This window comes from Rhinolophus sinicus, chromosome 17, assembly GCF_057876585.1.
Source record: "Rhinolophus sinicus isolate RSI-liver-muscle chromosome 17, RSI-T2T, whole genome shotgun sequence".
Taxonomy (NCBI): Eukaryota; Metazoa; Chordata; class Mammalia; order Chiroptera; family Rhinolophidae; genus Rhinolophus; species Rhinolophus sinicus.
In genome coordinates this window covers 184,144,606-184,156,885 of record NC_142517.1, presented here as the reverse complement: position 1 = coordinate 184,156,885, position 12,280 = coordinate 184,144,606, and the positions used below count along the sequence as shown (strand labels likewise).

At 39.1% G+C, this 12,280-nt stretch overlaps 1 protein-coding gene across 8 annotated transcripts in view; it reads right to left on the bottom strand.

The window, feature by feature from the left end:
- Positions 1-7,877: 7,877 nt before the first annotated feature.
- Positions 7,878-12,280, bottom strand: part of CDK15 (cyclin dependent kinase 15) — a 92,794-nt gene continuing 88,391 nt past the window's right edge. For all 8 annotated transcript variants that reach the window (XM_019726820.2, XM_074340201.1, XM_074340174.2 and 5 more), the window contains one exon: positions 7,878-10,338. The gene's annotated coding sequence lies outside the window, so the exon portion shown is untranslated. The remainder of the gene's footprint in view (positions 10,339-12,280) is intronic.

Genomic DNA, 12,280 nt, shown 5'->3' with positions numbered 1-12,280 from the left:
TTCTGATGCCCTAATGCTGCACACTAGATCAATTAAACAAGAGTTCCCAGGAGTGGGACCCAGAACTAGGTATTGAAAAACAAAACAAACAAACACACACAAAAAAAAACAACCAAAAAAAATCTCCCTAGGTAATTCCAGTGTGCAGCCGAGGTTGAGAACCACTGGTATGGGGAATATGCCAGAGAAGAAAGATTGGTGTCTAGGAGATCAGTAAGGCTACTACTTGATAAGGCCTGGAGAACACTGCCAGGGCAGTGGTTCTCACATGTCAGTGTATCAGAATCACCTGCAAGTCTTTATAAAATGCAGACTTTAGTGAAGGAGAAGGGCCCCAGTTCACAGCTTCTGGTTCAGTAAGTCTGGTGATGGAAAATAGGCACTTCTAACCACTTCCTAGGTGATGCTGAAGCTGCTGGTGCAGGCATCTCGCTTTGCAAACCACAGGTCTGTGGCCTGGCAGTGGAGATGGAGAGGAGAAAACAGACTAGAAGGTATTTCAGAGGTAAGGAAAGAGGGACCAGGTGACTGAGCCGATGGTGATGCTATTGACCAAAATGGAAATGAAGAAGTCCTTTTTGCTTTGTTTATGACATGGGGGAGAAGACGTTTGGATATAGAGCACTTGACATACTTGTTGGAAATACCTAGGTTAAGACACCCAGTCAGCATCTAGAAATACTTTCAAGCTATCAGGAAGAAGCAAGGCCATTTCTGGCATAAATCAGGATCTCAGACTTAGCCTAATACAAGATAGACATGGACTAATGAGTATCTATAGCTTGAAAATATATATTATTTCTACTGGAGCCACTTTTTTTCCTGATGACAACATGTCTAATCAATAAGTCTATAATGATATCTTTTTAGCCACTCTGCAAAAAAAACGATCACATTATACATAAGCCATTAAACCTGGTTGTTAAGTACATGTAGGTCAAAATGTTATACCGCCTCCACCAGTTTCTTTCCCCCCCCCCACTTATCTTCACACATGAACTTGAAAAGCAAATAAAGTTTTGTTTCTTTGTATACATTGATAGTTATTATGTTTGCCTCTTATTTGTGAGATAAGTCCAAGGAATTGGGCTGAGCCTCAGTTTCCCCAGTGGTGAATAGTGGGGGATGGATTTAGTGACTGCTAAGGACCCTTCCAACTCCGGCACTTCTGTGAGTTTGTCTGTGATTTTGTGTCATTTTTGCCAGAAGGATCTCCAGGAGCTGGGAACACTGGAAAAGTTTTTTTTGCTCATTTTAATTTAACTTTTCTAGAGCACAATTTCTATCAAAAAATAGGAAGGCCTTATTGTCAGAGCTGTGTCTTAAAGGTATTTCCAAGCTTGTTTCTTATTTCTCACTTGACAAGTGCTGTCACAGGGCTCCATCACTCCTAGGCTAACAGCTACCAATAAACAGAAAATTATTTCCAACCAGCTAACATGCTGTTTACTTTCCAGAAAAATTGCACTTTCCAATCTGACAGCTGATCAAGGGGTACCCCGCTGCTGTCAGCAGGGAGAAATGTTTAAACACAGAGATGGGAGTTTAAACATTTTCTCATTATCACAGCATAAGGGGAAAAAAACACAAATAAATAAATAAGTAAAAATGGCATCCAGACTCTCTAACCCCCCGCTGGGAGAGTAATGAAGCTGTATCACATGACCAGTAGGAGTGGGCTTTTATCTCTGGCCCCAGTACCGTTACTCAAGTGACACCTGTCACATGACCCAACTTCGGTCTTTTATCTGCCTTCCCCGTCACACTTTTGGGGAATTGTCTTTCCCAGAGATGTGTGGTCTGTTGTGGCCATTGTAGTGGGCTCTGTTAGTGCTATTAGCGTGGTCTTTTGCTTTTCCTGCCTCAAATCCCCTAGCTCTTTCCTCAAACATTGTTTAAACATAATGCATTACAAAACACCTACAAAACTAAAACAAAAGAAAAGAAGTCTCTGAGAAGACAAAAAATCAATGCCGTTATTACATTTCACACAGTTTACAGGAATTAAAATTTATCTGGAAAGAAAAATATCTCTATTTTAAAGCACTAATCTTCATTTTTGAATGTTAATTAGAGCAGGAGGTTAATAAAACCCAAATACACTTAGTTACAAAAGTGCCTGCAACCTTAACTAGCCAGGCTCACCAGGGTGAATCATTGTCACAACAGAACCAGAACCAGGTATTCACCTTTCCCTCAACAACTTCATTCCAAACCCCAAACTCCTTTGCTCTTTAACTTGGTTTCTTCTCATCCCCTTGGACTCCTGCCTTACCTTATTATCTAGAACCCAATGGCTTTGGCACCTTTACTTCCCTTGTGTTCTTTTTTTTCCACTTTATTGTGACCGGCACTACTATCACCATCATCATCACCACCACCATCACCACCACCATCACCACCACCATCTCAACCACTACCACCACCACCACCATTAGCTAATTTTTATGGCGCTTACTCTGTGTTAGGCAGTGTTTGAAATACCTTAAACATATGAACTCATTTAATCCTCATAAGTAATTCTATGAAATAGATATCATCCCCATTTTACAAAGGAGGAAATGAAAGCACAGAAAATTGAAGTAACTTGCTCAAGTTCACACAGGTAGTTTAGTGCAGAGCTAGATTTAAACGAAAGATGTCTGGCTCTTGATTCTGCACACTCTTCAGTGGCTGAGCAACCTTCAGAACTTTTCTAAACCTTTACCCATGTACTTTTCTTTTTTCTTGTCTCAGAGGATACATAGCTCTTGTCTTTTCCCAGGTAAACAAGGCCTTTAATCCCATTTCTTTCAATCTCTGAATCTTTATTGATTTATTCATTAATTATTCCACGAATATTTTTTAAACACTGATGTGTGTCATGCACAATTCTAGATGCTTAGGATACGTCAGCAAACAGAACCTAACAATATTCTTGCTGTTGTGGGGCTTACTTTCTAGTGGGGGTGATAGAAAATAAACAATAAATGTAGAACTACAACGTCATGTATGAAAAAAAAAAACCCAGAACAGTTCAAGGTAGTAAAGGAGTGCTGAGCTGTGGTTGAAAACATGGTCGAGGAGTACATTACTCGAAAGACATTTATTGAGGACCTACCATGTGCAAGAGACTGTTCAAGGTGCTTGACATAATTCAGTGAATAAAACAAAGTTCCTTGTCCTCATGGAGCTTACATTTTAGAAGGGGCAAGGGAAATAATAAACATTATAAATAAATAAACCATAAATTATAGAGCATGAAATCCAGTGATAACATGTTTTAGGAAATTGAGCCGGGTAAGGGAAACTGGTGTGCAGGAGGCTTGGGTGTTAAATAGTGGGGCTGGGGGAGGCTTCATGGACAGGAAGCAGAGGAGCAAAGGCTTGAAGTAGGCTGTGTGGATGTTTGGGAGAAAGGGTTACAGGCAGAGGGAAGAGCCAGGCAAAAGCCCAAGAAAGGAGCATGCCTGATGTATTTAGACTAGCCATTGATTCTTCCAACTTACTGTATTTCTTTTTTCTTCAGCTCATAAAAATGCATAGATCTCTCCAGCGATCAAAATAAGAACCCTCTTAGCCCTTCCACATTCTAGCTAGCACTCCATCTTTTCCATCCTTTAGTGACAGAGTTTCTGAAAGTTATTCCCTGCTCTGCCTTCTTACAACTTTCTCTTTAATCAATTATATTTTGCTATGAGCACCATGCCACAGAAATTGCTCCCTTATAGTCACCAATGACCAGTAGCCACCAAAATCCATGGCCTGCCTTAGTTTACACCTTCCTGACAATTCTCTCTGTAGGCCACTCCATCTTGGAATGCTCTTCTCTTAATTTCAGTCACAAAATGATTCTAGTTTTCTGCCCTACCCTCACCCCCCAACCAATTTCTAGCCACTCATGCTTTGTCTCCTTTGCTGATTCTTCTTTCTTCCAGTCTGTGCTTCTTCTCTTTGTATTTGTTGTCTTGGGCAATCACATCTTTGGGACTTCAAGGATATGACTATGTAGGTGATGCCCACAAATAGCCAGTCCTTATTTCCTGGTCTCAAGTGTGTGATGCACACTGCAAATTCATGTCTAGAAATGAGCTCATAATCATCTCTCCCAAACTAATTGCCTGACTCTGAATGATCTAACAAGTCATGCAATCCCCCAGACTGGAAACCTTGCAGCCATTCCTCACCCCCAACTGCTCCCCGCACCACTAGAACCCACAGCTGGTTAGTTGCTGTGGCAGATTCTATTGGTTGTGTGCCCAACAGTCCGTCTCCACTTCTTCTACAGTTAAAAAAAGACAAACAACAACAACAAAAAAATGATTATTCAGGAATGTGAACCACAGGAAAGGTGATCCTAGCTTCAGATCAGGAGTAAATCCTGACCTTTCTAAAGCAGTTATGGAATGTCCCTTGCTAGTGGTTTAGGAGTGGATATATGACAGTTTAAACAGTAAGATGTGAAGAGAATGGTACTTGCTTTGAAAAAGAAGCACACAGGAAGAGATACCCTCTTCTTCAACTGGACACTGTTGTGCTTGCATGTGACGCCAGGAACTGTGGCAGCATCTTGTGACCATAACAGGAACCAGCCTGAGAATTAAGGCAGTGAAGATGGAAAGAACCTGGGTTGTTGATGTTGATGTTGATCAAATTAATCAGTCCTGGAAACAGCTACTTCTGAACTTACGGGAAAATATCCTCATGGATTAAACTCTTGAATTGGGGTTTTCAATTCCTTACAGCCAGAAATATCCTGTCCCTTGTCTATTTTCCTCACAGGGCTATCTTCTCACCGCTTTGATTATCTGCCTAGCAAACTCTCACTTCAAGATAAGGCTTAGCTATCATCTCCTGTGTGATAGGGCACACTGATATGTTGTCATTAGATCTTGTATTTATTTCCATCAAAATCTCCATTAGACAATAAGAGCCCTGGAGGGACTGTTATTTTTTTTTTGGTATTTCTAGAGCCTAGATGTTTGTTGAAGGAATTAATGAATAGATGGGAAAATTTATTTTACACTTTGGTTCAGTTTTTTGCTCCCACAAGATTTTCTTGTAATACCCAAGGATAGTTCTTACAATAGAAACAAAATTTTACAAGGATGATAATAAACTTGGATGAATTCATTACTGAGCACCTCAGATCTTATACCAGGTGCCCACTAACCTACGTACTTAGGGAGAGAGAAGAGTTAGGAGTAGAGAATGTGAATAGGATCCGAGGATGGACTAAAATAAAACGATGGGAATTTACTTACGAAAGGTGTCAAGAGTAACAGAAAGGTGTTAATCCTGTGCATCAATGTAACCTTCAGGAAAAGACCTTGGGGTCTAAGAAATGTAACTGCTCAGAGTGATTTATATTCTTCCAGAGGGATCTTCCACCGGATGCTCCCAGAGATTTCATTTTAAAAAGGGAAAAACATTTCTAGAATAACTCCAAGGTGATGTTAGATGCACACTTAAAACATTAAGAAATGTTAGAAGATTATTTACGAAATGTTAGAAGATAGTGTTATTATCAACTCCTAAAAATGCTAGCATCCTGTGTCAGCACTGTTCAACAGAACTCTCTGTAGATAGATTCTATATACCTCGTGCCTTTATGGTAGCCTCTAGCCACGTGTGGCTATTGAGCTCTTGAAATGTGGCTAGGGGGACTAAGGAATTGAATGTTTAATTTAATTAAGTGTATATTTAAATAGTCACATGTAGCTAGTAGTTATCATGTTGGACAGTGCAGGTATATATTTTATGTGCCCTGTGCTAGTCAAGATAGACTAGGTTAGATTGCAGTAACAACCCCAAAATATTAGTGGCTTAAAACAATAAAACTTTATTTCTCTTTCTTACTACTCATCCATCATATGTCTTCTGGGACTCTGTTCTACATCTCCTCATTCTGGGACCATCTTGAATGCTTCTGGTCATTGTAACAGAGGAAAAAATAAAAAGAGATCTGGAGGGTCTTGCACCAGCAGTCAAATGAATGCTTGCTCAGAAGTAACACATAGCACTTCCACTCACAATTCGTTGGCCAGCACTAACCATACAACTCTATCCACCCACCAGAGGGCCAAGAAATGCCACCCAATTATGGAGCCTGGGAGACAAATATTGGGTGAACAGCACTAGTGACTGAATAAGTAAGCATCATTAAAATAATTAATAAACCAAACTGAACAAAAATAATTTCTGTTTTTAAAAGTCAGGTGTATGTCTATAAAAAGGAATCAACAAAAATATGGGAGGAAAACACATATGCACAAACAGCAGGAATTCTCCTTTTACAAAATCAAGGAAGGATGATTAGAATGATGTTTTGGTGTTTTACATATAATTTTTATTAAGCTTTTCAATAAGCAAATCTATTAATTAAAGGAGAAAGCATAAGCATAATTTATATTCCATTATAATTAAAGATGATAATTTTATCAATTTCCACATTTTAAATAATCCTTTTTGAAAAATAAAACGAGTCTACCCCATCTTTTAAAAATAGGATCTTACTATAATCCCAAGTATAGTCTGTCTATGTTCAAAAGTCATTGTTAGACATTCCTGGAATTAGATGGGACCTTAGAGGTCAGTTGTTCTAATCTCCAATATGGGGAATCCCTCCTACAGCTTTCCATATCTTCCAAGTGCAGAGGAAGTCCATTACTCTTATGGGAACTCATTCCATTGGTCGACAGGTGAAATTGTTCTAGAACTCTTCCTGCTGTGTCAAAAGCAGTGTCTCTGAACTTTCAATATATTTGTCCTGGCTCCGTAGCCACACAGCAGAGGGCCAGCCCCTTTGCTCTATGAGAACCCTCAACCATCTGAAAGGAATTTTTCTGACCCCTAGGTTTTCTTTTGGGCTATTCCTCCTTGTGCCTTGCTTCTCATGCCCTCTATTCTCCTAGTAGCCCTTCTTGGACCATGCAGCACAGAGTTGGGGGTGGGGTACAAAAAGCACAGACTGTGGGGTTAGAGTCTGAGCATCATTCTAGCTACAGTAGTACCTTGGTTTTCTAACATAATCCGTTCCGGAAGACCGTTCGAGTTCTGCAACATTCGAAAACCGAGGCACAGTTTCCCCGTAGAAAGTAATGCAATTCCAGACCTTTAAAATCAAACCCTAAAACTGCAAATTTAGCATGAATTTTGCTATCAAATGATACCATAGATCCATAAAATTCATGGCGTTCGTAAACCGAAATATTCGTCAACGGAGATGTTTGAAAACCGAGGTACTACTGTACTTTAATTTGATTCTGTGTTCTTCTCTGTAAAGTGGGGAATAACTCCACCTACCTCTTAGTCTTGTTAAGAGGATTAAACAGAATTAGATCTGTAAACTAATAGATACACAATAAACATTAACTTCATTATGATGTTTCTTTTAATGTGTGATGGATAGAGTTAAACTTAATCATTTTGATGGGATCTGATCAGTAGAGAGTAAACTACTTCCCCTCTCTGGGACACCATCCTATTTCATTTATGTCACCTAAAAGTATTAACATTATCTTTTGTGGGCATCCAGACATACCGTGTTTCCCCGAAAATAAGATCTAGCTGGATCATCAGCTCTAATGTATCTTTTGGAGCAAAATTTATAAGACCTGGTCTTATATTATGTTAGATAAGACCCGGTCTTATATTATAGTAAAATAAGATTGGGTCTTATATTACTTTTTGCTCCAAAAGACTCATTAGAGCTGATGGTCCCGCTAGGTCTTATTTTCAGGGAAACACTGTACTATTAATTTATATTGCACTTAAAAGTACCAATTTCTACTAGTATGTCACACATAGCCTTACTTGTTGACATTTTAAGCCTAAAGTGTAAGAAGTTAATCAGATGAAATTTGATAGGAATGAAGGCTATATTGACTTGTTGCTCATTAATTTTTTGTTTGGTTTATTTTGTTTTTAATAGACTTTACTTTTTAGAGCAGTTTTAGGTTGACAGAAAATTGAGAGCAAGTTACAGAGATTTCCCATATGCCCCCTGCCCCACACATGCACAGCCTCCATTATCAGCATCCCTTATGGGAGTGGGATATTCGTTACAATTGATGAACCTACATTGACACGTCATAACCATCAAAGTCAGTAGTTTACACAATGATCATTCTTGGTTTTGTACATTCTAGGAGACAAATGTATAATAACATGTATCCAGCATTATAGTATCAGACAGAGTATTTTTACTGCCCTGAAAATCTTCGGTGTTCCACCTATTCATCCCTTCTTCCCCATCCCTTGGCAACCACTGAACTTTTCGCTGTCTCCATAGATTTGTCTTTTCCGGAATGTCAAATAGTGTAATCATATCGTATGTAGCCTTTTCAGATTGGCTTCTTTCATTTAGTAATATACATTTAAGTTTCCCCCTTGTCTTTTCATGGCTTGATAGCTCATTTCATTTTAGTGCTGAATAATACTCAATTGTCTGGCTGTACCACAGTATATCCATTCGCATACTGAAGGACGTCTTGGATTATTTCCAAGTTTGGGCTATTTTGAATAAAGCTGCTATAAACATATGTGCGCAGATTTTTCTGTGGACATAAATCTTCAGCTCCTTTGGGTAAATACCAAAGAGTGGGATTGCTGGATCATATGATAAGAATATGTTTAGTTTTGTAAGAAACCACCAAACTGTCTTCCAAAGTGGCTGTACCACTTTGCATTCTCACCAGCAATGAGAGAGTTCCTGCTGCTTGCTATATACCCAAACCAGCATTTGGTGTTGTCAGTGTTCTGGAATTTGGTCATTCTGATAGGTATATAATGGAACACATTAGCTTTTAGCAAGGTCTCAGTTTTTTGAATCATGATGCAAAGCTAAATATCAGCTGCCTCTTTAAGAGTTGTATATGCTACAGATTTGATAGGTATGTGATTACTAGAAAGATCATAGACATTGGAGGCAGCCAGACCTGAGGTTTCTACCTGAACTCTGGTGTACTAGTATGGAGAGTTATTTAACTTCTCGGGGCCAGTTTCCTCCTTTGTAAAATGGAAGTCATAAATTAATAATAACAGTACTTACTTCAGTGAGTATGTATGAATAAATTGTGTACCTTCTCTGATTTTATTCAAGTGATTAATAAAAATATTTGACCAGAACGGGACCCAAGACTGAACCCTTCATCACACCACTATTGGCTTTTCTCTAGGTCGAATAACCACCATTCTTTGAGTACAGATATCTGCCCCATCATCCAGCCCACACAGTTTCATCGTTCAGGTATATCTGGACAGGCTTTGTCAAACGCTTTACTAAAATCAAATACTCACTAAGGTATTTGTACACCTTTTCCCTTCTTCCATCTCAGATTTTGGGTGGTACCATTGTTTTAATTCTCTCTTAATTAGTTCCTCCTTGTTCTTCTAAAGAATATATAGAGGTCTCTGGTTTCTAGGTTACTATATTTCCTGAGTAGATGATCCCTAGATGAAGTAACTTGAGTTTCCCTGGCTTCTTCTAGAAGGAGTCATTGTAGAAAACGATACATGTGTTGGCCGAGACGAATCATTTTATTTGAGGTTCTGTGTGCGCGCACATGCGTGTGTGTCTGACGGTGCGACAGGGCTTGAATTACATCTTTGGAACTCTTTGTTCTTATCTATCTATTCAGTATCTCAACCATCAAATCAGAGCTTAGATTCCTCATCACTTTTGCTATCACAGACAATTAGAATTCAGTAGAAGGAGATTGCCTGAAATTCAATTCTAACCAGTAGCTCAATCCAAACTCCTAAAATCTGGCTGGGGTGGGTGGTAATGTGTTTTTCATAATACGATTAGTGAAGGAAGAAGCGCCCCCTAGGAAATCGTAACCAAAAGTCTTAAGCAAGTCCTTTTGTTGACAACTTTATCCAAGAAACCATCTTCTCTGGAGACTTTTCTAAACTTTAGACTAATCCTCTCCTTGCCACAGAAATCCTTTTGTTAGGAGAAATTGTAAGTGAACGCAGGAGTGACAGGCCTCTGTAAGCAGCGGTTCTGTCTCCAAATTCTTTCAATTGTCAGTCTCCCATCTGTCCTGCTGTACTTCCCACCCAGGGATCTATCAAGTATTGAAATGGATGCAATTATTCAGAAGTCCTCTTCTCAGACTATTTCAACCTATGTCTAATTTTTGAGCCAATCACTATGAAATTCTAGGCAAATGACAACAGCAATAACCTTCAATTGCTTTTTCTTCAAGTATTATGTACCGTTGCCTTGGACATCATATTTTAAATATTCCAGCTCACAGGTGATGGTATAAAACCCCTGGTCCAGTGTGGAGTTAAATTTGAAGCTTCTTAGTAGTTGAAGCAAATTAAAACTGAAATAGCAGTAATGTAGTCCTGGAAATAAATGAAGAATAATAAATAATAAATGAAATTGTAATAAGGAAAACCTATTATATATTACTGCAAAGTTATTGATGGAATTATATATGTTGATAGAAAATGTGATAGTAAATTATAACAGAAGCAGTGTCTTACCTGTGGTAACAAGAACTAAATAAGCTTTACAAGTAATCACAATCTATCTTTGGATATACAAATGACAGTTTACCTCACCACACCCCGCTGTTCAAAACACACCAAGCTTTGAAATAATGTGTAAAGTGCCGGCACAGGGTATGTACCCAGTAAAGTTTAGTGCCCCTATATTTCTCTACTGTAAACATCAGTATACATTTTTACCACACCCGAAATTGACATTTTGAGGATCCTTTAAGAGGCACTGCTGCCAGTTACAAGTCCTAATATCCCAATTTACATTTTGAATCTCCTAAAAAGTGAATATTTTAACATAAATTCAATTTACTGGAAAAGATTTACAGGCCCCAAGTGTCGGTTGATTACCACTTTTAGTCTCTTTAACTCCAGCACTCCCAGATTTTCTGATCCCAAGCCATTTATTAAACAGTTTAATTGCTCTAGCTTTTCCCTTTTGTGGTTCATCTCCTACAGGTTTTATCTCCTTACATTAGTTCCAAGGGCCTAGGGACATCATGAGATTACTCCAATAGAGGCTAAATCTGCCTCCTCCCTTTTTTGATTGGTGGCACAGGCACCACGTTTGACACACTGCATTTAACTGATTTTCTATTGTTACCAGTTTACATCTACAGGGAACAATTCTTTGTGAAAAGTCACAATAGACAGAGCGGCAGGGTTATCTATCTTCTGGCTGCTTAATAAAACAAGAGTGACAACAACAATAGACAGGATAATTACGCTTATGGAGCACCACTATCTGAAACGATTTCCATCAATGTCTTTGATAATTTTACGAAGCACAAATCTTTTACTGGATAGAATGTAGCTGAAGTACATCCTATTCTTGTAACTATTGGGTTTAAAATGGCATAATTGCACCGTAAAATCTCTGCTATAGAAAAAGTATTTTGCTGATGAAATACCATATTATTGTATTGTCTATTATAATTCTAATGGTATATTGTCAAAATACAAACTCGCATATTTCATAAAATGCTGAGGAACAGCTATAATTCTAAACAGCCCTAATCTTGCCAAATTTCTAAATACAATGATCTTAGAAGATCCAGAAGGTAGACATTCTTGATATGTACATGCCTTTAAATATCAACAGTGAAAGAAAGATTCGAGAGAAAATGGCAGAGTTGAATCCTGTTGTGTGAATGACATTGGGGGGAGGGTACAGGGAGTATGCCAGTGGTTACCATTTAGGCCCCAAAAGTTCTGTTAGGAAGCACAGCCAAACTGTGGTTGCAAAAATGGGTGCCCAAATCATAGCCTAATGTTTGTGGCTTGGTTATAGCCAGGTCACCTAAAGACCTGGCTGGCTGACTCTATGCATGGGTCCCACCTTGATTCCTCTCTCTTGATTACTGTCTCCACTACCCACCATGGGAGGCCCCATATGGGAAGTGCTCTTGTAACATCTTGGGGTATCTGTATTATGGTAGCTTTTGGAGGTGTCCCACATAGCTACCTGTGCCTACAAGCAGAACTCCCTTTAGGGTAGGGTAGCTTCGGGAAAACACTCCACAGCACCCCTTCCTCCTAAAGATTACCTTGGAAGGCTGGGCTTCCGTGAGCTGGTTGAGGAGAGCAGCTGTGTCTGTGACATTTGTGGATGGTTCCTGCCTGTCCATAAAGCCCTCGTGGTTCCCAGAATTCACCCTGAATGAGAGGACTCCCTGTAACCAACTATGCAGAAGGCGTAGCCAAAGAATCCTGTAGCAGTGATGACTTGATTCTCATACACCTCTAAAACCGTCTCCTGGGCAGGACCAGACTCTGACCCAGGTCT